The following is a 27,201-nucleotide window of genomic DNA, read 5'->3' as shown; positions in this document are numbered from 1 at the left end:
GGAGCCTATCTATTTAGCTTGTCTTTGAGAAACCATATTGGCAATATCAGAAGTCACTTTTAAAGATTTGAGCAGTGTTGAATTTTTGCTTCTCATTGGAAATCTCCCAGGTTTTACTTGTGTCTCATCTAAATGGTTTCTATGAGTTTACTAAGTGCCTTGTCTTTAAGTTCTGCAAATTCAGTAATGATCAAGTGAGATAAGGTCTATAGCCTCTAAAGGTAAGTTAAAAATATGACCGTCTTTGTGTGTATTCCTGATCTGTAGACCACTTGCTTCTGCTGGATCCCTGGAGCTGGGGTTCGGGGCAGTTATGAACTGCCCAGCTTGGGTGGTGGGAATCAAACTAAAAAATCTGGAATTGCAAAAAAAAAAAGAAAAGAAAGAAAAAAAAATCTGAATTGCAACAGGTTTCCTTAACTGATGAGCCATCCCTCCTGGCCTGTAACATTCTGTTTTAAGTAGAAAGTCTTTAAGTGAAAGACCCTTTAGGGACACAGCTGGTTGAGCAACAAGGTTTTCTTGAACTTGCTATGTAGTTAAGGCTGGACTTGAAATCTGTTGGTATGACAGGTATACATATATGCACACACACATACCACTACTTTGGGTTGGCTAATGGTTTACTTTACAGAAGTAAAAGTTTCTCCCATCAAGCTTGAGTTTTCTTTAACAAAGCAATATGGAAAGAAACATTGTTTACTCTGACTTTTGTTTTTAACATTGCCTCGAATATAAACAAGCCTTAATGAGGTCTAAAAGGCTGGTAAGTTCAAAAGTCAGTTTTTGCATAGACTGCTATATATTATAGTTATTACATCAAATCCAGTTTGTTTACTTAGACTGGTGTACCTTAATCTTATTGTGATCTTTAATTAAGCTACAATTTAAAAGTAACAGATTCCCTCAAATCTGGTGGGTTTTTGTTTTTCTCTTATGGTTTTATCTAGTTAGGTACTAGGCTAATTATGAATATTTCACCATTTGGAGAAAAGTATGAAGCATTAAGAGCTTGAATGTAAGACTACATTATGTTACATAGACCTTATTTAAAGAGAAATCTTAACACCATCTCTAGCTCTTGTGGTCATGCTTTTTTTTTTTTTTTAAAGTATGTGTGAGCTTGCTCAGGCACCTCATGCTTGAGATCAGAAGAGCCTCTCAAACTAGAGGTACAGGGGGTTGTGGGCTGCCACATGGATGCTGGGAACTAAACTCGGGTTCTGTACAAGTGCTCTTAACTGCTGAGCCATCTTACCAGTATTCCTTTATAGTTTGCTGTCACAAATATCTTGGATTGATGGAAGATAGTTGATCCCAGAAATGACTTTTATTTTTTTTAAATATCTTCCATGAAGCATCACATATTCAAGTGATGTGTTTCATTTACTCTTAAACACTTGACAAGTCCTATAAATGTAACTTCCATTACTTCGTAACTACTAGGTATTTCTGTAGTGTTTATAGGGTATCATGTACCGTGGGCCAGGTTTAGAGCTTGATTACTGTAATATCACCAGCTCTTGATTTTTTTTTTTTATAATTTACAAGTTGACTTAGATCTTGAAATTTGGTTATAGTTACACCCAAAAGGCACTGACTGAAATGATTGTGAAAAGATGTGTCCCTGAAAAGCAACATTACTCTTTTCTTTTGCAGTATTTCTTTTGAGTACTGAGCCATATTTCTAGCCTCTGGCTTTCCTTTTTTTTTTTTTTTTTGTCTGAGAAATGTTTACATGATCCTAGATAGCATATTTTTGAAGTTTACATGCCTGGAAATTCAGTACATGTGTAAGAAATTCATTTGCTAATGGGCTAATGGCAAAATGTTTCAGATATATTGAACAGAAAGACTATGGGATACAGCTATAGAAATTGTGGAAAGTACAATATGTGATGGTGAATGTATACGAAGATGCTCGGATCAAGTATATATTTTGAGAAGTGGGTGTGGGGTGGAACGTAAAGCCTAAAGGAAGTTAGGCAATTACAGCAGAAATCAGTATGCAAGAAAAGCCATGTCAAGGAAATAACAGTGGACCTAAAAAAAAAAAAGACTGGATGACCGATAGTGTGATTACAAAAATGGTCATTTGGATTTTGGCTTATCTGTAAATTTCCTGTAATAAATTTTACACAAAGCCAGGCACAAGGTGGCTCAGTGAGTGATGGTGCTTGTTATGAAATCTGACAGCCTGAGTTCTATACCTCCAACTACATGCTCAGCTAGAACTGACTTAAAACCCCCTGCCCCTCCACCCACACACATGAATGTTTTGAAGATGGAACCAGTCTTACATATTTAGAAGTATTTATTGCCTGACTGATTTTGAAGAAAGCATTATGCTGATAAGACTAGATTGTCTCATGAATAAAAGCAGGAAAATCCTTAAAACATTAGCAAGTTAATGTGGGTAATATACAGAAGATGATATGTGATGTAAAATTGGTCCCAGGAATTGAATATGAATTCTCAAATTCATATTCCAGCCTAATAAACGGAAAGGTCTGCCTGGAGCACAACTAGCTTGGTCTATCAGCTTTTACTGTCATGTATTCCATATTTCCTGGCATCTCCAACATCCCTGGGGGATTCACCTTCCCAGTTTCCTGCAGTGACCTTTCTAGATCTTGCAAATTAGACTCTTGACCCTGCCACAACATTGTTTAGACTCAGTGGTCTTGTGGAACTGCCATAAGCCTCTGACAGGTCTGTCTTGCCACCTAAACTAGCCCCACTAAGATGCTCAAGGTAAGGATTATCTCCTTGGCTTACAGTTGTGTTGGCCTCTGCTGACCCTGAGAAAACCTCTATAGACAGTTGGTTTTAAGCAGGGAGCTCTAATGACATTCTCAGGTTTTCTTCAGATTTTGCATTCTTGTAAAATGGAACTGGGTAAGTTGCTGAGTAAGTTCTTGCACACCACACTTATTGACCCAGTGAAGAGTTTTGGGTTTTACTTAATGGCGCTAATCTCTTAATTATAGATGCTTTGACTACCTATTTTTCACTTTGAACTTGCTTGTAATTTTTCATATCTGTTGCTCCCTTACTGTACATTTCAGTAAGAGAAGTGATTAGTACCATAGCCTGAATTCTGTTCCTTCTTGAAATTTTCTCCATCAAACAAATACTCTGCTGCTTTGAATTGTGCTTCATGAAGTTTTCTGGGCATGAGGTGAATGTAACAAGATAGTTTTATAGTTTTCAGGTTAATTCTGTATTCTTCCAATTTTCTCTCATAATAAGGTTAACTTTCCTGGTCAATGTCATACCCTGGATATATTCTCTACTAGAATATATCACAAATGGTCTCTAACATAATCTGGGAAGAGTCCTAGATCCTTTTCTGAAATCTCATGAGTGTGGTCTCCACTGTGTGTTTCTCTAGACACTGTCATCTGAAGGCCCACTAGAATGCCCAGTTTAAACTCTTGCTTACCTTATTCTAGAATTCTAGACCTTGGCTCCAAATTCATGTTCCTCCAACACATAAAAAAAACCCTAAGTACCATGTTGTATTTATCACAATAGCTCTATACCATTGCCAGCTTTCTATATTAAGTTACTTGTTGCAATGGTGTGGTTTTGTTTTTGTATTTTGGTATGGTTTTTTTGTTTATTTGATGGGGAAGGCATAGCACGAGTGAGGCATCTGATCACAATGGCTCTGTATTCAGGAAGGAGAGGGATGAATGCTGGTACTTGGCTCGCTCTCTCTTTTCTCTCCCCCTCCTTTTCCACTCCTTTTTCCTCTCAGCCTATTGGGGACCCTTTCTTACATATAGTGTCACACTCAGAGTGAGTCTTCTTTGGTTAAAAGTTTCAGCGAACTTCTTCACAGATACATCCAGGGTATGACATTGACCAGGAAAGTTAACCTTATTATGAGAGAAAATTGGAAGAATACAGAATTAACCTGAAAACTATAAAAGCCTTCAGCTGCCATACTTACTGGTGAGATCTTTTTTTAAAGATTTAGATATTTCTATTCATTTACTTTAGTTTTGCTTGCATTTGTGTCTATGTGAGGAGGGTATTGAATCCTATTGATCCCCTGGAACTGGAGTTAACAGTTGTCCCTCCCACGTGGATTCTATGAATTGAACTCAGGTGCTTTGGAAGAGCAGCCAATGCTGTTAATCGCTGAGCTACCATTTCTAGCCCTGAGATCATGTCTTTTTTTATCTGAAAGATCGGAAAGAAGAAGGGACTGGAGAGATGGCTTAGTGGTTAAGAGCACTGACTGCTCTTCCAGAGGTCCTGAGTTCAATTCCCAGCAACCACATGGTGGCTCACAACCATCTGTAGTGGGATCAAATGCACTCTTCTGGTGTGTCTGGAGACAGCTACAGTGTACTCATATAAATAATAAAAGATTGGGAAGAAGGTGAAGAAAGCTGCTTTCAGCATTTGGATACTATTTTATATTGCCACAGTCCAATGACAAAAGGCAAAGCTGTAAGCAGGGAGTTTGGACAGAAGTAGAACAGTTTTATTTGCAGATGATGTGATTAAACAGAAGATGCTGCTGGTGGTTTTGGAGAACTTCACTACTTTAGTTCACACGTTACAAAGGTGAATAAAGATAAAGTGGTATCAATGTCAACAACCCAACTAGTGCTACAGAGTTTAGTACAGAAATATACCTACATTTGCATGAGTACTTTGTCAAAACACATGAAAGTATTTATTTCAACAATGTGTAGGGAAAATTTGTGTTAGTATTTTCTGGCTAGCAACTGACTGTAGACCAGGCTAGCCTTGAGATTCACCTGCCTGTTTCCTAAGTATTGAGATTAAAGCCATGTACCACCACCATGCAGGCAGAACCTGGCAGTGCTTTTAAAGACAACATTAAGAAACAAAACTCTATGGACCTTTTGTTTTATGATATAAAAATGGCATTCAACCCATGAGGTAGCAAACTTCAATACCATTGAGACTGAGGAAAGGGGGTTGGGATAATGGATTTGCTTTCAATTAGAAATTAATGTGCATACATTGTAGGTCTTTTCAGAAAATCTTGGCCTAAGACTTATAGCTTGGCAAAACAGGTATTTCATGAACAAATTAAAAGATAGCTTGAAGGACTTCTAGAACAATAAAACTATACTGACATTCTAAGAATAGATTTCTAAATGAAAAGCATGTTTCAGTTGCATCAAGGACTTAACTGGCTAAGATTCAGATCTCACCTCTTCATCTCTGGAGAAATGCCATCTCCATTGTGACCTTTGCTGCTGATTGCTTTCTTCTTTTTTCTTTTTTTTCTTTCTTTCTTTCTTTTTTTTTTTTTTTTTTTTTTTGGTTTTTCAAGACAGGGTTTCTCTGTGTAGCCCTGGCTGTCCTGGAACTCACTCTGTAGACCAGGCTGGCCTCGAACTCAGAAATCCGCCCGCCTCTGCCTCCGAAGTGCTGGGATTAAAGGCGTGTGCCACCACCGCCCGGCCTGCTGATTGCTTTCTTGAGCCCTGACTTCATAAGTGATGACAATAGCTATATTGCAGGGTGGTTATGTGGACAAAACAGGTTAGTAAATATGTCATTCTTATTAAGAGCAAAACTCAAGTCGCACAATGGCTGAAAACCCTAGTACAACATATAAAGAACTTTTACACATCACTGAGAGATACTTTAAAAAGTATAAGTGGAAATATGCTCAGCACCTAGTTGTTAGAAAAAGTGTACATTAGTAATATCTGTAATCCTAGCACACTAGGGAGATTGAAGTAGGAAGGTCACTAGTTTAATGATGTCTTGAACTATGTAGTGAGACTGAACAATTCAGTGTTGGTAATGGCATGTACTTATCTGAACCCCTAATAGACTGTTAAGAATCCAAAATAAAAATTACAAGCTTTGGAAAAAAACGAGATATTTCTTCTGGAATCATGGAAATAAATACTTGTACCAATCCTATTCATAAAGCCAAAGATAGGTTTCTAAAACAAGATAGAAGGTCTAACTATGAAGGTTACAAAAGCAAGTGTGTGCCGGGCGGTGGTGGCACACGCCTTTAATCCCAGCACCCAGCACTTGGGAGGCAGAGCCAGGCAGATTTCTGAGTTCGAGGCCAGCCTGGTCTACAGAGTGAGTTCCAGGACAGTCAGGGCTACACAGAGAGACCCTGTCTCAAAAAACCAGCCAACCAAACAAACAAAAAACAAAACAAAAAAAAGCAGTTGGACTCATTACTAGGGGTCACAGGTCAAAACTCAGTGGTCCTGGTAGCAAAGGATGTGGGTGGGTGGAAAAGAGGGCTGGCACTGGAAAGAGACATTGTTTAAATGATTGCCTGTCAGAGCAAGGAGGGAGTAGGTGGAGCTGAGCCTGGAGCTTCTGCCCAGAGCTGCTACTGACATTCAGTCTTCAAACCATGTCAGAAAGTTCCTCTCAGGAAATGAATCTGAATGTGCAAATAAGCATCACACAAATCTTTCTGTGTCATTCAGGGGCCTCAAGTAAATGGGTGAAAATCATTCTGAGGGGTTTGACCTGTAGAATGACTAGTTTCAGGTGGATACTGTATGTTATTACCAATATAGACACTAAGAAGCACACACCAGCTACAATTAGGTATCATCTCAATCTAATAAGTGATGTGGAATAAAGCTAGCAAAAAACTCCTAGTTGAGATTTGGACTTTATTTTTTCATGTTTCATTTATTTCTATGTGTATATGTGCGTTTGTGCTCACATGCACAGGGCATGTATGGAGGTGAGAGGTCTACTTGGAGTTCCTTCTCTCCTTCAACCACGTAGGTCCTGGGGCTCAAACTCAGGTCCCCAGGCTTGCTGGCAGACAGCACCTTTACTCTGAGCCATCACACTGTCTCACTAGCTTGAGATCTGGACTTCAATCAGGAAATGAGGATTAAAAGTTAATATTCTGACCTTTCTCAATAAGAAATAATTGATTTGTTGTTTTGTTTGTTTGCTTGTTTGAAATTTGTTTTCAAGACATGGTTCCTCTGTGTAGCCCTGGCTGTCCTGGAACTCACTTAGTAGACAAGGCTAGGGTAGAAGTCACAGAGATCTGCCTGCCTTTGCCTCCTGAGTGCTGGGAGTAAAGGCTCTTGTCATCACCACTTGGCTTTTTTCTATTTTTAAATCATGTCAAAAATATTAACAATGGTTCAAAAACCTTTAAATTCTGTTTTTTGAATCATCAACACTTTGTTTTGCATCTGGAATTGGCATGCACACTATTAATTCCAGCACTCATACTCAGGATGCAGAGGCAGCTGGATCTCTGTGAGTTCAAAGCCAGTCTTGGCTACACACTGAGCTTCTCTCTCAAAGAACAAAACCTCAAAATGTTTTATTTTTAACTTAGAATTAATTTATTACAGTTCAGGAAGCTACGTGTAGCCTGGATTTGATATTTGTTACCCATAAAACCTCATATTTTTACTAACATAGAAACGATTTCATGTAGCTGGACATATATTAACAATAGTTTTATGGGTGTATTATTATTACAACAGCTCTGATCATAAGGTCTCTGCTGCTTGGACTAGGGAGTAACAAATTTATTCAAAAGCTAATTAAAACTCACTGGCCTGGCCCAGACTGGACAAGGAAGTGAAAAAGAAATCAAACTGCTTATTAGCACCAAGTTTGAAGCAACAGTAACATCCTATTTTATCACAGATTTTCAAGAGTTTTATGTTTATGTTTTCTCAATGCAAGGTCTGTTTCCACTGTACATAGGTTCAAGTAGTTCCTATTATGCCCTGCGTTCCAGTCCAACTGGCTATATCTGGTTGTGAAAAGCTCATAAATATTTCACCACCACTAGGTGGAGAATCAGACACCTGTTTCAGGGAGGCAGGCTTGTGAAATGAACCAAAACTAGAAAAAGGTAGCTGGGACCACAGCTCAAGAGCTCCAAACGCACCTTAGAGGATTCTGAGGCTTCCGGTCCTAAATAACCCTGTCTAGTAGCCTAAATTTAGGGTTCCAATCCCATCCCCCAAAGCCTCGCACTCACTCCCTTAGCTGGGGGCTGCAGAACATTTCTGAAAATGAGCTTCGTGCAAATAAGGGACGTCAAGAGTCCACAGCATACGAATTCAGCAGCCTCAGGTCTGCAATTCTCCACCTCCGTTTGTTTACCGCCTTCGAATCCTCCAGGCTAAAGGGACTTGTCTATCTCCGAAAGCCTTTGCCGCCCTCCGCTTCAGTTTTTTCACTTATAAGTTTTGCTGCCAGAAGCATAATACATAACAGGATGCAAGGAAGTTTCTTTGTAGCCCTGGCTGTCCTGGAACTCACTCTGTAGACCAGGCTGGCCTCGAACTCAGAAATCCACCTGCCTCTGCCTCCCAAGTGCTGGGTGCTGGGATTAAAGGTGTGCGCCAAGACAACTCGGCGCAGAGAAGTTTTTTAAAACATCTTTTCTAGCTTCTCAAAGCGTCCCCTTTAAGGAGCCAGGCCCAGCTCTTTCTCATCCACCTACTGGCTTTCCTTTCTGCCTGTCACTCTACCTTTAAGAATATTTCCTGTTCTTTCAACCCAACTTGCACACCTCCGCCCCCCGGCCTTGGTCATTGGGCCGCCTGAGGCCTGTTCCCTCCTAGCTTTTCCCTCCACCTCCTCCCGCCTTCCAGCCTAGCGCAGCGGAATTCCGGCTTCTGATTGGCTACGACAGCAGCCTCCCCAGCACCGGATTGGCAGGCCGGTTGGTCGAGGCGGGAGCGAGGCGCATCCATGCTAGGCTGTGCGCATGCAGAGCCGAGGCCGCGGGAGGGGCGGGAGGGGCGGGGGGAGGGGGGCTGGGAAAGTTGAGGCCGTGCTGCCGCCGGGTCTCCGGCCTCGAGGGCTCGGGCTCGCTGCGGCGGCGGTGGCCGCGAGGAGAGGCGGCGGGGGCGGGGGGAGAGGAGGGCCTGGGCCCACGCTCCCCCAGCCCCGCAGAAGCAGGTAGCGGCTGCGGACCCAGAGGCTCGCCTAGACGGCCAGACACCGCTGCCTTCCGCTCCTGGGACCATGACCCAGGCGGGGGTCGCCGCCGCCGTGGCCCTGAGCGCGTCACCGGCGGGTGAGTGGCCGCGGGAGGGGGCGCTGACAGCCGGGACCGCGGCTGCGGGGGCGGCTCCGGGGGGCGGCCCCGGGCTCAGCTCCACCCACCCCCTCCTAGCTGCAGGAGGTGAGGGTTGGGTTGAGTGCCCCTCGTTCTGGACGCTGGCTTGAGGTTGGGGACCCCAGAGCTCCCACTTAGCCCGGGGCTATCCCTCTCTTCACCCGGGCATGCTCGCACCCTCGGTGCCAGGCCTTAGGGAGCTCGCCCTGCTCCCGGTGCGCGCTGGCGGACAGAGGCCCCATGCTGTCCTGGGTGCATAAAGAGCTGGGCAGCCAGGTCCCCACCGGTGGCCTTTGCTAGCCTCCTTCACCTTTTGCCATCTCTTCTATCTCTTTACTTGTCTTCTGACTTTCCGTCTGACCCACTCGTCAAACTCAGTGCTGCTTGCTTTTGTAACTTTCACCCCTGTGTCGGAGAGTTAGGCTGGCGTTTTCTTTTTAGAAGCCTATCTTTTTGCTTCTGAATAGCACTGGTCCAAGCGAATGGCATTTCTCACCCGATTTCAAAAGAGGTTTCTGGACACTTGCTGAGGTTGGGCATTTTGGGGATCGAGTTCTCTTCTCTCTGTGGGTTTTTTTTTTCTTTTATTGACCTCGCCTGTAGATAAGAAACCACATAAAACTAAACTGCCAAATCCAACTAATGTTCAAATAACATTTTACCACTAAGTAGAGTGAAACAACATACATGACAGGCCTGGCCGACTTTATAGGTAACAGTGGCAGAGTCTTAAAGGAAACTTTGATGAGTAAGTGGACCCTTCAGTAGCTTTTCCCCATGGCCAGTCAGACTTGATTTTTGTGGGTCTAACAGTTTCCTTGGTGACCTTTTCCTTTCCCCCAGATTTGCTGTATAGACACTATGTTTCCATTTGTTTGGGAAACATACAAAGTATTTGTCGAAAACTAAGGAAGATTCATTGTAATCATTCCACTTTCTGAAGCCAAGAGTTTAAAAGCTGTGTCAAGATGCATGCCAAAGGCCCACCAGCCATTTGTGACTCAGAATGTCCATAAAAGTGGTCCAGCCCAAAATCAAAAACTTATTCAATACCTTGAAAGCTAGCTTTCTTTCTTTCTTTCTTTCTTTCTTTCTTTCTTTCTTTCTTTCTTTCTTTCTTTCTTTCTTCTTAATTTCATTGTGTGGCTCTAGAGAGTAAACCTTGTAAATGACAAGGTTGTATCACAATGTCAAAAGGTTAGTCACTTAGTCTAAACAGTATGACTTTTGTATAGATTAACAATAGTTTGGTGACGGCTGTGCAGTGATGAAACATAGAACATTTTTGATACAAAAGGGTTTCCATTCAGTGTAGTAAGGGCCACTTAGAATAGTTATTTTCTAGCTTAGTTGTCTATAGAACATCACAGACGTTTTTAAAGAGATTTTACAGTGAGCTAGTTTTGTATGAAACACACACACACACACACAAACACTGTTTAACTCCTGTTAGAAGAGAAGCTTGCACAAATAGCAAGCTCAGAACCACTGCCAATAAACCCAGGTTTTAATGTTATCTCATGTTGTTCTTTCCTGTGGTCAAGCTCAATGGTTCCTAAACTGGACTGTTTGTTATAATCACCCTGTTTCACTTCCCAGACGTTACCTTTGACCTGGAGGGAGGTAGACTGTTGGTATACCTCTTAAAACTCTCCAGGCTATTCTGTTCAGCAGCCAGGGCTGAAAATTACCTTAAGCTTGGTACAATGTCCAGACTGTTCTGCTTGTATTCCAGGGTTTTCTTTGGCAAGCCTTAAGTTGTGTATTCAACTTTTGCCCCACAACCTTCCATGTGAACCTTTGGACCCCTCACTCAGATAATGCAATTTAGATCCCTGCTGTTGCTAACCTGGGTGTTTCTCAGGTAATGCATATACACTCCTTGTAATTCCCCTCCATATCAAGAAATTGTAGTGACAGACTCCTTAAATATGAAATCTTTGATATGTAAATGCACATATACCTTGAGCATTTGGGTGTGTGTGTAGAGTCTTTCTTTGTTCCTAGGTGACCCTGAATTTGAAGCAATCCTCAGGCTTTTAGTTCTCAAGTGCTGGGATTACAGATATGTGCCCTCATACCTCACACCAGCAATAGTTTTAGATTTTTTTAATTATGTTATTGAGAGAGAGAGTTGGGAGTGAGTCTGCATTTGTTGTATATGTCAGAAGACAACTTGAGAGACAGTTTTCTGCTGTGTGGGATTGGACACAATTTGTCAGACTTGGAAGCAAGTACTTGCTGAACCATCTTATCAAGCCAACAACAAATTTTGTTTTGTTTTGTTTCTCTGTATATCCTTGGCTGTCCTGGAACTCAGTGTGTGGACCAGGCTGGCCTTGACTCAAAGATCCATCTGCCTCTGCCTCTGGCTCCCAAGTGCTGGGATTAAAGGTGTGTGCCACCACCACCCAGATTCTGAGTCTGTTTTTGTTGGTGGTTTTTATATAGTTTCAAGTTTGACCACTTTGAATTGGACAACCAGGTAGGGAGGGAGGGGGCTTATCCTTGGGTGAGGCTAATTCTCCACTCAACTGTCCTTGGTTGCTGTAAGATTTTGTGTAGGGGTGGGAACATGATGAAATTTTCTTCCTTCCACATTAGCATGTCCATTGAGCTCGCCATTGTCCTGATCTTGGTTTTGCAGCCCTTCCTAAGCTAGAGACCATTTCACAGCAGACTACTGGTTTTCTGGCTCTTACAATCTTTCCTACCCATCTTCCATGATCTTTCCAGAACCACTTATGCAGGAACTGTGATGTAGACATACCTATCAGAGCTGGGCTTCCTACAGTCTGTTGATCTCTGCATTGTGTCCTGTTGTGGTAGGTTTTGTCTGTTTGTTTTTTGTTTTGTTTTGTTTTGGTGATAGTTTCCATTTACCTTAAAGAGAAGTGTCTTTTGAGGGGTAGTAGCTAATCTAAGAAAAGTGGCTCCTTCACCTTGATGGATGTGTTTTTGTGATAAGCTCTCTTTGAATTTTCCAACTACATGTTATTTAAAAGACTCCCTTTGTACTGATAGTATGAGTTCATGCAACACATGTATACTTTTTTTTTCTTTAACAATCCAGTGGCAAAGAGTGTTTTGTTCCTGTGATTTAAAATTCACTTGAGCTCATTACAAGCATGGGTTTGGGTTTGATTCTTGCTGTGGCTTAGCAGAGTCCTCATCCCTTAACTAGTATTGAGTTACTTTGTGAAAGTGTTGTGTAAGACCGTGTATCTTGGAATTCCATATGCAGACCAAGCTAGTCTCAAGTTCTTAAGATCCTCTTTGTCTTCCTCCAAGTGCTGGACTTATAGTTAGTTGTTCACCATGCCTTGCTTTCAAACATTTTTCGTATATTTCCCCAGTTTTTTTGTTTGTTTGTTTTTCAGCAGATTGGTTATTTTCTTTTTTGTGGTCCCTAGACTTATATGTCAGTACTTATCACATAGCCACAGGTATGTCTTTATCTGTCTGCTAGCCTTCAGAGCCTCTATGTTCAAGGGCATGCTCTTCATTGTATTTCTAGATACTGTTGTAGTATTACAGAGCTAGAACTCTACAACCATAGGAACTGTGTCCTCTATTACTGAATTTGTCACTAACAGACACTGAAAAAAAAATGTGTTAAATGTGACCACCATACTTTATTATATAAAGGGTATTAAACATATCTTTAACAAAAGTTGATTTGACATTAATTGGTTTTGCCAAGACTACATATTGTCTTAACTTTAGTTATGGATTTAGATCCCTTAAATATGTAATCTTCCATATGTACATGTATTTACACCTTAAGTGTTTTTCTCTGAACTTGTTATCCATAAAATATTTGTGAAACTCTTACTAATAGGAAAACTGTTAACTGTTCAATTGGATAATTTTTCTTTTTCTCATTAATTTTCCATGTGGGTACAATTACGCTACTTCAGAAGGCCAGATCTTTTAATTAGATCAGTAGGGCTTGATAAGTTACTCCTATTAATGTGCTAATACTGTGTTTTTAATTCAGTTCATCAAGTATTTATTGAGTACTTACATTTGCCCAACACCATAGGTGCTAAAGAGAATATAGAAATAGTAAATCGTGAACTCAGCTCGTAAGAAAATTTGGGGAAGACCGGGGAGCACTCACAGCAGATAATTAAGGGACTCCCTACACCATTCACTGGCTGCCAGATTAACCTATGAGATGAGGAGGAGAAGAAGAAAAACTAGGACAGACCCCTTATTTTCTTCTGCCTATTATGTGGCTGGTTGAGGAACCCCAGATATCCTTACCTCTCAATTACTGAAGCCATCCTGGGATCCCTGGTAAAAGAATTCTCACATTAGCTGTTGTAATTTCTTAAGCAGCAGAAGCCATAGAGAAGAAAAACAAAAGATGGCATCCCAAGACATATGCTAGTTCTATGTCTGCACCACATGCAGGACCAAATCCTCTTTAGTTACTAGCAACATAGTTTGACTTGGGCTAGTGTAAACAGAAAATGGAGAGTCATGGATGTATAGAGGGTAAGATCACAGAGCTAGCCAGGCAGTGGTGGTGTACACCTTTAATCCCAGCACTTGGGAGGCAGAGGCAGGCAGATTTCTGAGTTTGGTCTACAGAGTGAGTTAGTTCCAGGACAGCCAGGGCTATACAGAGAAACCCTGTCTTGAAAAAACCAAAAAAAAAAAAAAAAAAGATCACAGAGCCAGAAGAGTGTTCAGAGTGAAGCCTGGAGAAGGTAAGGAAATGCTAGTCCAGAGGTCAGCCCAGCCAGCTTTCCTTCTTGTGCTGGGAGTCTTAGCTGTTAGCTATGTGCCACACCTCTGATGTCAGCCCCTGTTTGAAGTCTTGTTTGAATTTAAGAGTGGGGTGGAGGAGCTCTTCAAAGGAGACACAGGCTATTGCTGACAGACAGCCAGAGCTGTAGGTATTTTCTACAGATGGTCTGTATTTGGCAGTGTGGAAGCCTTTGGTGAGCTTGGTGTAAGCAGTTTTTGAAATGAAAGTCAGCATTAGCTGTCTCAAGAGTAAATGGAAAATAAGGAAGAAGCAGTAGTAAATTTAAATTAGTTCTTCAAGAAGCCTGATGGTCAGAGAAAGAGAAGTTATTAGGCTCAGAAAAGAAATCATTAAAGTCTTTCAAATGGAGAAACATGAATAAGGTTGTATTTTAATGGAAAAGCACCAATAGGGTAGGGGAGAATAAATTATCAAGGAAAGAAAAGAGTATGATGTAACTGATTATCAAGTAGTGAGAGTGGTGAGTCCAGAGTATAAGAAGAGAGTTTGTATTACTAGAAATGCTAGGAAGCTTGTAAGGGAGACAGACTTGTCTTGGACTTTGAAAGATAGGTAGGAGTTGGACAAGCAGAGAAAAGTCAAAGGATCATTTCAGTAGAAAATAGCGAGAACTTAAGAAAAGTGAATTTACCAATAAGAACAGAGGAGCTTGGATATCTGAGTTGGATAGGAGAGAGTAAACCAGCTAGTTACCTATGTTCCTACGTGTTGTGCAGGTAGATGTGGGTAGGTGAGACTGCGAGCCAGGACTCAGAGTTTAGATGTGGTACAGTAGTTGTTGGGCAAGGGTACACTGTCATTTGGTATTCTGTAGAATGATTTTTTTCTGGGATCCCTTCACAGGTATAAAAACTTTAAAATATAAAACTATCCGTTAGGGGCCTGGACAGATGGCTCAGTGGTTAAGAGTACACACTATTCTTGCAGAGGACACAAATTTGGTTCTTAGCACTCATGTGTAATGGATCACAACCACTTATAACTCCAGTTCTAGGAATTCTGACACCTCAGACCTTCTGAAGCACCTGCAGTCAGGTATACATACCCAATACCACACGTACACATAATTTTTAAAAATTAAATAGATCTTCAAAATGTCAGTATGCACAATGACATAATGTTTGCTATACATTCTCCTATATATTTTAAATTGTTTATAGAGTATTTGTAATTCAGCATACAACTTAACTGTTGTATGAATTCAGCCATACATTCTAAAGATGAGATACAGTCTGAGAAATGTGAAAATGTAATTTCATTATCATGTGGACATCATATAGTATATTCTTGTGAGCCTAGAGGTATATAAGTCTTATGCTGCAGTCTGTTCTTCCAGGCTACAAACTTACCTGCCACATTATTGTCACACATATTATAGACAATCATAATATGGTGTTGCTTATATGTATAAACATATGTATAAACATATATTGGCATAGAAAAGATACAGTAAATATGAGGTAATAGGACTCTTCAACTCCATTACAATGTTAGGGGAGTACTATTGGATTTGTGGGCTGTAAATAAATATCATTATGCAGTGCATGGATATATCTATTAATACTGTATTTCTTTTGAGCTTTTATTTTGTGAACAGGGATCGTACTATATAGCCCAGACTATCCTCACATTTTTATGCTCCTGCCTCAGTGTCTCAAGTGCTGAGATTATGCACATTACCACAGAGGCCCATACTGTATTGTACTTTAGAAAACGTTGAAAGGGTAAAGCATCTGTAGATATTCAGGATAGCTAAAAATTTCCTCCCAATATTTTTGATTGAATTTGCAGTGTGGTGGCACATGCCTTTAATCCCATCACTAGGGAGTTAGAGGCAGGCACTGCTCTGTGAGTTCGAAGATAGCTTGGTCCTTAGAGCAAGTTTCAGGACAGCCAAGGCTACAAAAAGAAATCCTGTCTCAAAAAGACAAAAACAAAAACTTGCTGAATTCATGGATATAAAACTCTGTATACAGAGGGCTGATGCTGCTGTAAGTTCTAGAGCGTGAGGAACGTGACAGAATTTGGTGAATTGGAAGAAAAGATCAATGGAATGTTGGGGTGGTTATAAAACCCATGAAGAACAGGAAAAGGATTGAGAGCCAGACACGTAAAAAGGGCCTAAGCTAACATGGTGATGAACAGAGAAACATAAATGGGATAAAAATTATAGCATTTGGTAAGGAGATCTGATTGTTTGTTTTGAGACTGCAGCCAGATTAATTGATAAAATGGAGACTTGGGATGAAGTTTATTAGTATGTTCCAAATAGACTTTATTTGTTCTGAATGTGTTGGTGAGAACTTTTACCTATCTGCAGATGCAAAGCAGCATGAAAATTGAAAGGAAGCATGCATATATATATGTTTTAACCAGGAAAAAAAATACATAAAAGGGAAGAGAGTAATGAAAATGGGAACTCAAATGAGAAAGAAGCCAAGAATTCCTAATTGGGGGGAGGGGAGGAAGATACATAAGTAAGAAAAGACTAAGACCAACACAAGGGTTGGAACTTCAGGAAGGTCTTTAATTTGATGAAATTAGTCCCTGGCCACCAAGGAAGTCTTTCCATTGGTTTGAGCAATCTAATAGTAATCAGTCCTGAACCAAGAAGGATTAGCCAGTGAAGGAGAAGTGAAGTGAAAAAGATACACAGAAAAGGCAGATTTCTTGTTGAATGTGAAAAATCTCTGTACATTTTGGAAGCAAAATGTCAGATGTGGAGGAAGCAATTAATTGCTGCTGAGGGGAGAGCTGGTAACAGAGAAGAATTAGCTCTGGGAAGTTGTAGAGGGATAAAAGATGTATGGGCATGGAAACTGTCCAGTGTACCAGCTCACACCTGTTTTCTCATGCTGTTGTGAGGAGGAAGGTAGCTAACTTACTGAGCTCATGCTGAAGTGGGTGCTTTGCTGCATCCACTAATTGTGGTGGCTAGAGTCTTCTCAGGGGCTGCTGATACTCTCTGACTTCAAGCCTGAGGATGCTGAGAGTCTGATGAGTACTTCAAAGCAGAATGCAGAGTCTGACATCAAAGACTGTTTTCACAGGATCATTCACTGATGTGGGTAAAGGATACATTGAGAATACATGGTAGCAGTTGTATTAGTGAATACACTGATTATGGCTCAGAACCATTTTAGGAGCTGGTTTTTGTTTTGGTTTGGTTTTGCTCTTTTTCCTGTGTGTGTTTGTATGCACACACATGAGCACATATATGTCTGTGCATCTAAAAGGGCAAGAATGACATGGAGTGTCATCCTTGGTTGTGCTCCCGTATTGTTTGTTTGTTTTTGAGATAGGATCTCTCGCCAAACCTGAAGCTCTACTTGCTACTGTCTCTCCAGGACTCAGGTTACATGTGCTCTATTTGTATGTATGTATGTATGTATGTATGTATGTATGTATGTATGTGTTGAGGGGAATTGGGATGTGTGGGGAGTTGCTGGGAACTGAACTCAGGCCCTTTCTGGCTTTATTGGCTGAACTATTTGTTTTTTTGATTTCTGTGTGTAGAGTGAAATAATAACCAAAGCCTGAGCAATTTGAACAATAAAATAACTTTAGCATTGAATTGTGACTCGGCAAATAAGATACCTGTGAGTCCATGTTGATATAAACTAATGGTTGGATCCATTTCTATAGAATTCTAGAAAATATATTTAGATAGTGTGGCGGCTGAATAGATTTGGCCCCTATAGACTGATGTGTCTGAGAGCTTGGCCACAGGGAGTGGCACCATTAGGAGATAGAGCTTTTTTTTTTTTTTAGTGTGACCTTGTTGGAGGAAGCAAGCTCCCAAGTGTTTAAGCTCCCAGTGTGGAATTCCAGTCTCCTTCTTGCTGATTTTGGATCTAGATGTAGAACTCTTGGCTCCTCAAGCACCATGTCTGCCTGATTGCTACCATGCTTCCTGCCATGATGACAATAGACTAAACCATTGAACTGTAAACCAGCCCTATTAAAGATTTGACATATTTATAAGAGTTGCCTTGGTCATGGTGTCTCTTCACAGCAATAAAATTATAACTAAGACAGATAATCTTTTCTCTGAGAGAGAAAAATTAATTCCTCTGGTGTGGGCTGGCCTAGCAGTCATTGAGCAGGGCAAAGAAAGCGAAAGTATAACATTACTTGAAGTGTCTCAGGAATTTTGAAGATAGTATTTTTATAACTTAAACCTTACAGTATTATCTGAATAGTTTATTACAAATATATATTTATTTGTATAATGAAAAAAGTACTATTAAGATAACAAACAGAAAATGAAGTAATAGGGATACAACTTGAACTCAAACCCTGAGAAGTCTATTTTTTTTTGCAGATTGAAAATGTTTGGAATTTCTGAAAATTACAACACTTGTGGATTCAAACTAATGCTAATTCTTGCCATGCAGAGAAATTTGTAAATCTCATTCATGCTTCAAGTTGAGTTTTCTCAAATCAATTCTAGAAAAACTTGGATTAAAATTCGAAGTAAGGGGCTGGAAAGATGGGTCAGAAGTTAGGAGAACTGACTGCTCTTCCAGAGGATCTATGTTCAATTCCTAGCAACCGCATGGTGAGTCACAACCATCTATAATGGGATCTGATGCCCTCTTCTGGTGTGTCTGAGGACAGCGAAGGTATACTCACATATATAAAATAAATCAGAATCTTTTTTTAAAATATGAGGAGTGAATTCAGGATAGTGAGAAAGTACCTAGTTATCATGGATTACCAGACTTGAAGCAGCAGTCCCAGTACTGGGTAGGATACCATGCTAGTTATTAGTACCTTGTAGGATACTATGCTGGTTATTAGTACCTTGTAGGATACTATGCTGGCTATTAGTACTTGGTAGGGATACTATGCTGGTTAGTTTTGTCAACTTGACACAAACTAGAATCCTCAGGAGAAACTCTTAATATGATGAATTATTTAGATCATGCTGTATTATGGGCCTGTCTGTGGAAGATTATTTCATTGTTAATTGGTGAAGGGAAATGGAGACCATTGTAGGCTATATCATCCTCCAGGCAGAGGGTCCTGAATAGTCAAAGAGGGGAAGCTAGCTAAGAGAGCAAGCATCAAAGCAAGGATACAATTGTCTGGTCATAGATATGATGTGACCTGCTTCAAGTTCCTGCCTTAATTTACCCTCAGTGGTAGACTGTAAGAACTGAAAGCCCATTGAAGCTTTGTCTCCTAAGTTGCTATTGTCAGGGCATTTTATCACAACAACAGAAATGAAATATCTACTGAGGCATACCTGCATAAATTAGAGGCATTTTCCTGAATGGGCTCTGTAGAGCCAGGGAGAGCATCATTATCATACTTAGAGAATTATATAATTCCACTGTGACTGTGGGGCTTTCCTTCAGAAGCACACCTGGCAGCTGACTTCTGCTCACAGATATTTTTGATAGCTCAAATATCTGTAGTCAGTGTGCACATTCATGGCAAGGAGTGATTTTCACATATATTAAAACAGTGGTTCTTGGGGTTGGAGAGATGGCTCCGTGATTAAGAAGAGCGCTTGCTATTCTTCCAGAGGATCTGACTTTGGTTCCTATCACTCACAGCTGAGAGCCCACAACTGCCTGTAACTCCAGCTCCAGGGGACTCAACTCTCTTTTCTGGGTCTGTGGGCACTTGCACACATGTGGCACAGTATACACAAACATACATATACAATACAAAATCTTAAAAAAGTGGTTCTTAGCCAAGGTGCACTGGCTAGGGAGCTTTTAAAGATAGGGTTTCACTGTGTGCTCCAGGCTGCTTGGACATTCTGTCTCTTGGCTCAGTCTCCCAAGTGTGGAGACTACAGGTGTATTCCACCATATCCAGGGGAGTATGTGTTTTACACACAGCTGTAATTGATAACAGCTGTGCTGGGAAACACTTGTCACTAACTGGTTTGTTTAACCAAGAATTATTATATATTTAAGGAAAAGCAACAGTATAAATAAGAAAGACCAAGCCAAACAGTAAATTAATCTTAGAGAAATTAAGTTGAGTATAACATAAAGGAATGGGTTTTTTGTCCCAAAATATCCTCAGATATTTGAGGAATTGCTATTACTATAAATTAACAATGGATTACTTTAAGAATAAGAAAATTTTTAGGACTTTAAAAAACAATTTCTGAAATAAACTTTAGCAGCAGTGCATACCGCAGCTGGCTTAACATTGACTCGCCAGGGCAAGGAATTCTTCCAAAATCCTGTTCATACAACAAAGAAAAATTATGTGGTGTTAAGGCATGGACTACAGGCCTAGAAGAGATCTCACGTTTACCACTAAACTTCCAGACAGTTTTAGTGAGCCTCGACACAGAAGTCGCTGGGCGTTGCTGATGGGCAGGCAGGACAGGGTATTAAAACCTATTATGGGAGGGGAAGAGATTACAGGTACAGTTTGTTTGGTAGGTTTTGATTATTTATATGTTTACTTATTTTACGATTCATTTTTTAAAAAATTTATTTATTTATTTTTTATTTATATGAGTACACTGCAGGTGTCTTCAGACATGCTAGAAGAGGGCATCAGATCCCATTACAGATGGTTGTGAGGTCACCATGTGGTTGCTAGGAATTGAACTCAGGACCTCTGGCAGAACAGTCAGTGCTCTTAACCCCTGAGCCATCTCTCCAGCCCAAGATTCACTTATTAATTATGTATTTATATGTGTGTTTCTTGTGTAGATATATACATGTGAGTTCTGGTGCCTACAAAGGCTGGAGGTGTCAGATCTGGAGCTGCAGTTCTATGGTTTTGAGAGCCAAACTTAGGTCTGCAAGAGTAGTACATGCTCTTGTGGATAAGTCCTCTCTACACCATTGTTTTCTTTTTTGAGACAAGTTCTTTTAAAAAAAAAATTAAGATTTTACTATTTACTTCATATGCATGAGTGTTTTGTTTGTGTGTGAAATATACACACCACGTATGTGTCTTAGTGCCCAGAGAGCCCAGAAGAGGGTTTCAGGTTCCTCTGGAACTGGAGTTATGGAGGGTTGTGTGTAAGCCACCATATGGTTGCTGGGGATTAAAGGTCCTCTGGAAGAGCAGCAGTTCTCGTACTCCCAAGCTGCTCTCTACCCTCTTCAGACAGGTTCCTGTTGTTTATTATGGGTTGCCTTGGAAGTTTGTTGTAACTCAGGCTTTGCTTGAGCTCACAGTCCTTCTGCCTCAGCTTCCTGAGTTCTAAGATTTAAAGGGTACACTACTATGATTGGCTGGGTTTTGTTTTGTTTTTGTTTTTTAAATATTTACTTTTTGTATGTGAGTACACTGTTGCTTTCTTTGGACACACCAGATGGTTGTGAGCTACCGTGTGGTTGCTGGGAATTGAACTGAGAACTTCTGGAAGAACAGTCCCTGTTCTTAACTGCTGGGCCATCTCTCCAGCCCCTGGCTGATAGTTTTTAATAGGAGGAAAATCTGTTTAGATTTAGATTGCTCTCTGTGTCTGTGTATTCTGTACCTGCACATTTGACTAGCTACTGATTGAAAGTACTCTGAAAAACGGCTTTCATCTGTATTAAATATGACTCTTACCTTTAGCATTAATCTCCAACAACACAAGACAGTTACGTATTGATACAACACTTCTAATTCTGAGACCCTATTGCTGTATCTGTAAATAAATAAGTAAATAAATTCATCTACCAAGATCTCCCAAAGCCTAGTACAAAGAGCTCAAATGCCAGGATTTAGAGAAATACATGCCTAAGTGAGGATTGGAGGAGAGGAGAAGGGCCAATGGATCTCCAATTGATATGTTTTTTAATTACTAAGGACTTTTTAAAAAAAAATTTTTTTGAGACACAGTTTCTCTGTGTTACAGAGCCCTAGCTGTCCTCAACACTCAGACCTTGAACTCAAGGGATCTGCCTGCCTCTGCTGGGATTAAAGGTGTGTGCCACCATGCCTGGCCTTAAGGACGTTTCTAATAACAAAGAAAGCTATATGGAGGAAAACTTTATTAGATACATACCATTAAAACAGTGGGATGGGAGAGGGACTGGTCTGTGAGGGAACAGCAGGTGCAGTAAATGTGACTGGTAGATTCTCATTTCCAGTGTAGAGAAACACATCTCTAGCTTGGTTAGTCAGGTAGAAAGCTATGCAAGAAGGTAAGAAATGAATACACATGCCAGGCATATGAGGTGTGAAAGAAAATGCATACAAACGTTGTTACCACACAGAGCTCAGTTTCAGACTATAGACATTTTATGTCTAAAATGTTTACTGTGACTTCATTCCTAGGGAGCTAATAGTATAGTTTCATTGCATATGTAACAAAAATATGTACAGTGGCTACAAGAAATCACAAATTCCAAAAGACATATTTACCTACCTATCATGCTTCAAATAAAGGGTTAACAAAAGTAACAAAAAGGGAACCAAAAATGAAACGTGAAAAGTGTTTTCACATGGAAAGTGTTCTATTTTAGCTTGCGTAGTAGGGCGTGCAGAGAGCTTGCTAGATAGTTGAGAGCACTAGTTGATCTTGTAAAGGTCAGTTCTCAGCACACACATGGCTGTTCACAAACACCGGTAACTTCAGTTACAGAAGTCCAGTACTCTCTTCTGGCCTTCACAGCCACTGCATATATGTGGTGCATGAAGGCAAAACAGTCATATAAGTAAAAATAAGTAAGTTGGTTTTGACTTTTCAAGACAGGGTTTTTCCTTGTAGCCCTGACTGTCTTGGAACTCACTCTGTAGGCTAGGCTGACCTTGAATTTAGAGATGCACCTGCCTGTGCCTCTGGGTAGTGCTGGAATTAAAGGCATGCACCACCACCCAGCGTAAGTAAATCAAAGAAAGGTCATAAAGAAGGAAATTATAAAAGAAATATAAATATTTTATTTGTTTGTTGTTAGTTTATTGAAACAGCATTGTGGGGCTGGAGAGATGGCTCAGAGGTTAAGAGCACTGACTACTCTTCCAGAGGTCCTGAGTTCAATTCCCAGCAACCATATGGTGGCTCACAACCATCTGTAATGAGATCAATGCCCTCTTCTGGTGTGTCTGAAGACAGCTACAGTGTACTCATATAAATAAATAAAACTTAAAAAAAAAAAAAAGAAACAGCATTGTGCGTGCGTGCATGTAGCTCTGGCTGGCCTTGAACTCAGAGATTTACCTGCTCCTGCCTCCAGCAGTAGTATTACCTACTGAAGTCATCTTGCTGGCCCCAGTGAATGTATTTTCAATCATACTAATTGCTAAGCACAATCCTAAAATACATTTTATTGCAATTGGATTGATAAACATTTTAAAGGTGCGTATTAGTTATTTTTTTGTTTATATTATATAGTATCATGGCCAAAAGCAACTTAAAGAAGAAAGTTTACTTTGGCTGACAGTTCCAGGAGAAGATTTTATGATGGTGCTGAGTTGGCAGCAACAGGAAAGTGGGAGATCACGTTTCTGTTCACATGCAGGAAGCAGTGAGTGGGAGCTGGAAATGGGGCAAAGCTGTGACCTCTCAAAGCCCAGCCCTAATGACTGATTCCCTCCAGCAAGGCTCCCCTTCCTAAAGATTCCACAGTATCCACAATGGCGCCACCAACTGGAGACCAAGGCTTCAAATATATGAGCCCATTGGGGACATTTTTTTTTATTCATACCACCACAAGGACTTTATGCATTGTTTTTTTCCAGCATCATTTTCCATAGAAAAGGGGGAGACAGATAAAATTGTATTTATTAATGCAGTTATAATGAGTAATAAAGACTTTTTAGCTATTAAAATGGTAAATGTGTGATGACATTTGGAAGTACACGATGGCCATCACGAATTTCAATGTAAAAGCTGTTTCAGAGTCAAACATGGCATGGTTTCATTCTTAAGACAATTTCCGTTGAGTAAATATAGATAACCCTGTAGAAAGCCCAGAAAACTGTGCCAAATTGATGTCCAATGGGAGAATACAGAGTGGGTTTGATGATGGTGGCTACCTCGATTCTGGGAGAAAGGGATTAGGGTTTGGGAAGAATATAGGAGATATTAGGGATATTTTTTAAATTTGTTTCAGGGTGGGGTTTTTTGGAGTTTTTTTTTAATTTTGTTTATTTTTACTTATCTGTGTTAGGTGAACCCAGGGCTTTGTACGTGTTAACTGTGTACCGCATGGCCATATTGTTAAAGCTCCCTTTAACAATGATGGTGTTATATTTGACTGAGACCAAAGTTGAACCCTGAGAAAATATGCTGAAATTTATCTGTATTTTACAGTGGAAATATATGCATGTTCAAACAATTAAAATTGTTTATACATATATTCAGTAATTCTTCGAAATCTGTCCTTCAGAAGCTATTCTTTGTATTTATAAACATATATGTTTATTCTTCCCATCCTACAGACAGATGTTTTATATGAAATTTGAAACAGTTTTATATATACTAATATTAGTTTACTAGGACTACTATAACAAAATACCATAGCCAATGTGTCTTAAATAACAGGAACTGTTTTTCTCACAGCTCTAGACTAGCAGCCCCATCCATCTGTGGGCAGAGTAGGTTTCTAATGCTTAGCTTGCAGGCTAGGCTTTTTTCTGTCTTTACAGCATCGTCCCTTGCCGAATTATCTGTTTCCTAATGTCATGAAAATGCACAGCCAGATAGATTACAGCACACTGTGACTCCATTTTAACCTGACCTCCTTTTAAAGGGCTCCCTCCCTCCTTCCTTTTCTCTCTTTTTTCCTTCATTTTTCTCTTTTTGTTTTGTTTTGTTTTTTTTTCGAGATAGTCTCAACTCGATAGCCCTGACTAACCTGACACTCCAGAGATCCCCCTGCATCTTGCTCATAAGTGCTAGGATTAAAGGTGTGTACCATCATGATTGGCAGGGACCTCTATCTAGGACTTCAGCATATGCCTTTGGTAAGGGACACAATCTAGCTCTCTCAGTAGATAGATAAATACTATTGCATAGAGTCACTGTGTCATGTGGTGGAAATACGAGGTTGAACTAACTGAAGCTACAGTACAGAAGCAGAAACAGGGCTTAGGGGTGTCACTCAGTGGTAGATCCCTTACCTAGCTTGTGGAAGGTCCTGGGTTTGAGTTACTTCTCTTTGAGTTTAGTTATGAAGTAAATTTTGCATTGAGAGTATTTGTAGTTCACAGTGACAAGATGAGCAAAGGCTATGTATATCATTACTGTTTACAGTGCTTATCCGAGAAGAGTGTAGCAAAGAAACTTTCTCTTTAATGCCATGCATTTCTTTATGATTTGAAAGTAGGTTATTTATTTATTTATTTTTATGCTAAGGGCTTGCTTGTATAGTTTAAAAATAAAATTCAAAATTGTATTGAGGAAATTATGCTTTTGGCTTATTTCCTCCTGTCCCTTCCCCCCATACAGGTTAGCTGAGACCCACCACGAAATGCAGTTCTAGCCTGAGGGCAGGAGTTCACATTCCTTTAACACGTGTCCAAGCAACTCAACTCTGACATTAGCACCAAACAGGAGGAAAGGAGCCAACAGACATTGTTGAAAGATGCAAGATCTCTTTAGGGGCAGAAAAAGTCAGAACTTCCGAAAGACAGCAGTTACATGAAGCAGAAAACAACCCGACACATCAACAGGTCCTTTTATTCCCTCTGGGATGTAGACAGCAGTTGCTGGAAACACATGCAGAGGAAGGATTCTTCTCTGCTACAACAAGCACTACTGTTCTGCACCTGCGGGACATAAAGGTTGTGCTCTACATAACAGAAGTTGGCCGGCCAGAGATATTACCCAGTGAAGATGGAGCTGTTAGTTTCCAGAAATACTTGAGATGGTTTTTGCCCCATGACAAAGCCACTTTAGCATTTTAGGGCCAGAGTGTGTCCTGGTCATTAAGTGATACATGAGTCTATGTCCAGAGAGTCTAGGTTGAATGAGTTAAACCATGTGGAAGTAGAAGGGCAACTTCCAGGGAAAGAGTTTTCTAACCCAGAATGCTGGAGAGGACTGCTGCAAAGGACCACAGAGAGCAAAGTGTGGCCACAGCATTAAGCAGGATGGTGAGGTAGAGCATGTGTCGGTGTGGTGCTGCAGCTGTGGTATCATAGCTTTGAGTATTTGGTGAAATGGAGAAATGTTTGTGGTCACTATAAAGAAGGATGCAGAGTTGCTTATAGACTACCATTATGGAAAAAGTGGATACATAAAGAAGAAAACTTCTAGAAGAATCCACAGTGATTGTTGTTGAAAGATGCAGTAGAGAATAGTGTGAATTTCTTTATTTCCTAGGCATATGTGTGTGTGTGTATGTGTGTGTGTGTGTGTGTGTGTGTGTGTGTGTGTATTTATCATTTAATATAAGGAAAAGCTAGTAGAGTGAGGTGATCAAAGCAAGTAGAGCTCATTTTGGTGTAGAGCAGAAAACCTGATCCAAACCAGAGATTTAAGTTTAGTTGTGGCATAATTTCCATGAGTCACACTCTTGTCTGGTAGGGTAAAGCCATTTTGATGGAGGAGGTTTATACTTTGCAAGAATAAGAGGACAGGGGAGGCAGGAGAAGGCACAGGAGAGGGTACTGGGGAATTACTATGACTAAAGTAAGTTACGTGCATATGTGAAATGTCATAATGAAACCTGTTACTTCATACAGTCAATGTACTAATAAAATCTTAAGGAGATAGTGCAATGTATATCTATCTGTGTAATCATTCCATAAAACATTTAAAGTAAGTATAAAACATTTTAGAATGGACTAAATAGTAGGAAGCCAGAATTAAGTATTAGAGGCTGAAAATATTGTTTTTAAGTAAGATATTATAGCCTTTCTATTTATTTGTCTGTTTGTCTGTCTGTCTGTCTGTCTGTCTATTTGTTTGTTTTGAGGCAGTGTCTCTCTACTTAGCCCTGGCTGTTCTAGAACTTGCTATGTAGACCAAGCTGACCTCGAACTCACAGAGATCCACTTGCCTTTGCCTTCCAAGTGCTAGGATTAAAGATGTGCACCACCACACCCTGTTTGTTAATTTATTCTAAAGATTCATTTTTATTCTCTGTGTATGAGTGTTTTGCCTGAGTGTGCACCGTGTGTGGCACTCACAGAGACTAGAGGAGGGCATTGGATGCCCTGGAGCTGTTGTTTTTGTTTGAGTGAGACAGTGTTTATCTTAGCTCAACCTTAGTTTACTAGCCAGGCTGCTAGTAGACAAACAGTGTTCCTCTTGTCTCACCTTCTCTAGTGTTGGCTAATAGGCATGTGTGACCACTTTAGGCTCAGTCTCCCTTCCCTTCCCTTCCCTTCCCTTCCCTTCCCTTCCCTTCCCTTCCCTTCCCTTCCCTTCCCTTCCCTTCCCTTCCCTTCCCCTCCCCTCCCCTCCCCT

At 40.4% G+C, this 27,201-nt stretch overlaps 1 protein-coding gene across 1 annotated transcript in view; it reads left to right on the top strand.

The window, feature by feature from the left end:
* The first annotated feature begins 8,965 nt into the window (after positions 1-8,965).
* Usf3 (upstream transcription factor family member 3) overlaps positions 8,966-27,201 on the top strand; it is a 48,672-nt gene continuing 30,436 nt past the window's right edge. The window contains exon 1 of the mRNA XM_028752427.1: positions 8,966-9,046. The gene's annotated coding sequence lies outside the window, so the exon portion shown is untranslated. The remainder of the gene's footprint in view (positions 9,047-27,201) is intronic.

This window comes from Grammomys surdaster, unplaced genomic scaffold (assembly GCF_004785775.1).
Source record: "Grammomys surdaster isolate TR1022 unplaced genomic scaffold, NIH_TR_1.0 125901, whole genome shotgun sequence".
NCBI lineage: Eukaryota > Metazoa > Chordata > Mammalia > Rodentia > Muridae > Grammomys > Grammomys surdaster.
This window is presented reverse-complemented; position numbering and strand designations above follow the sequence as displayed.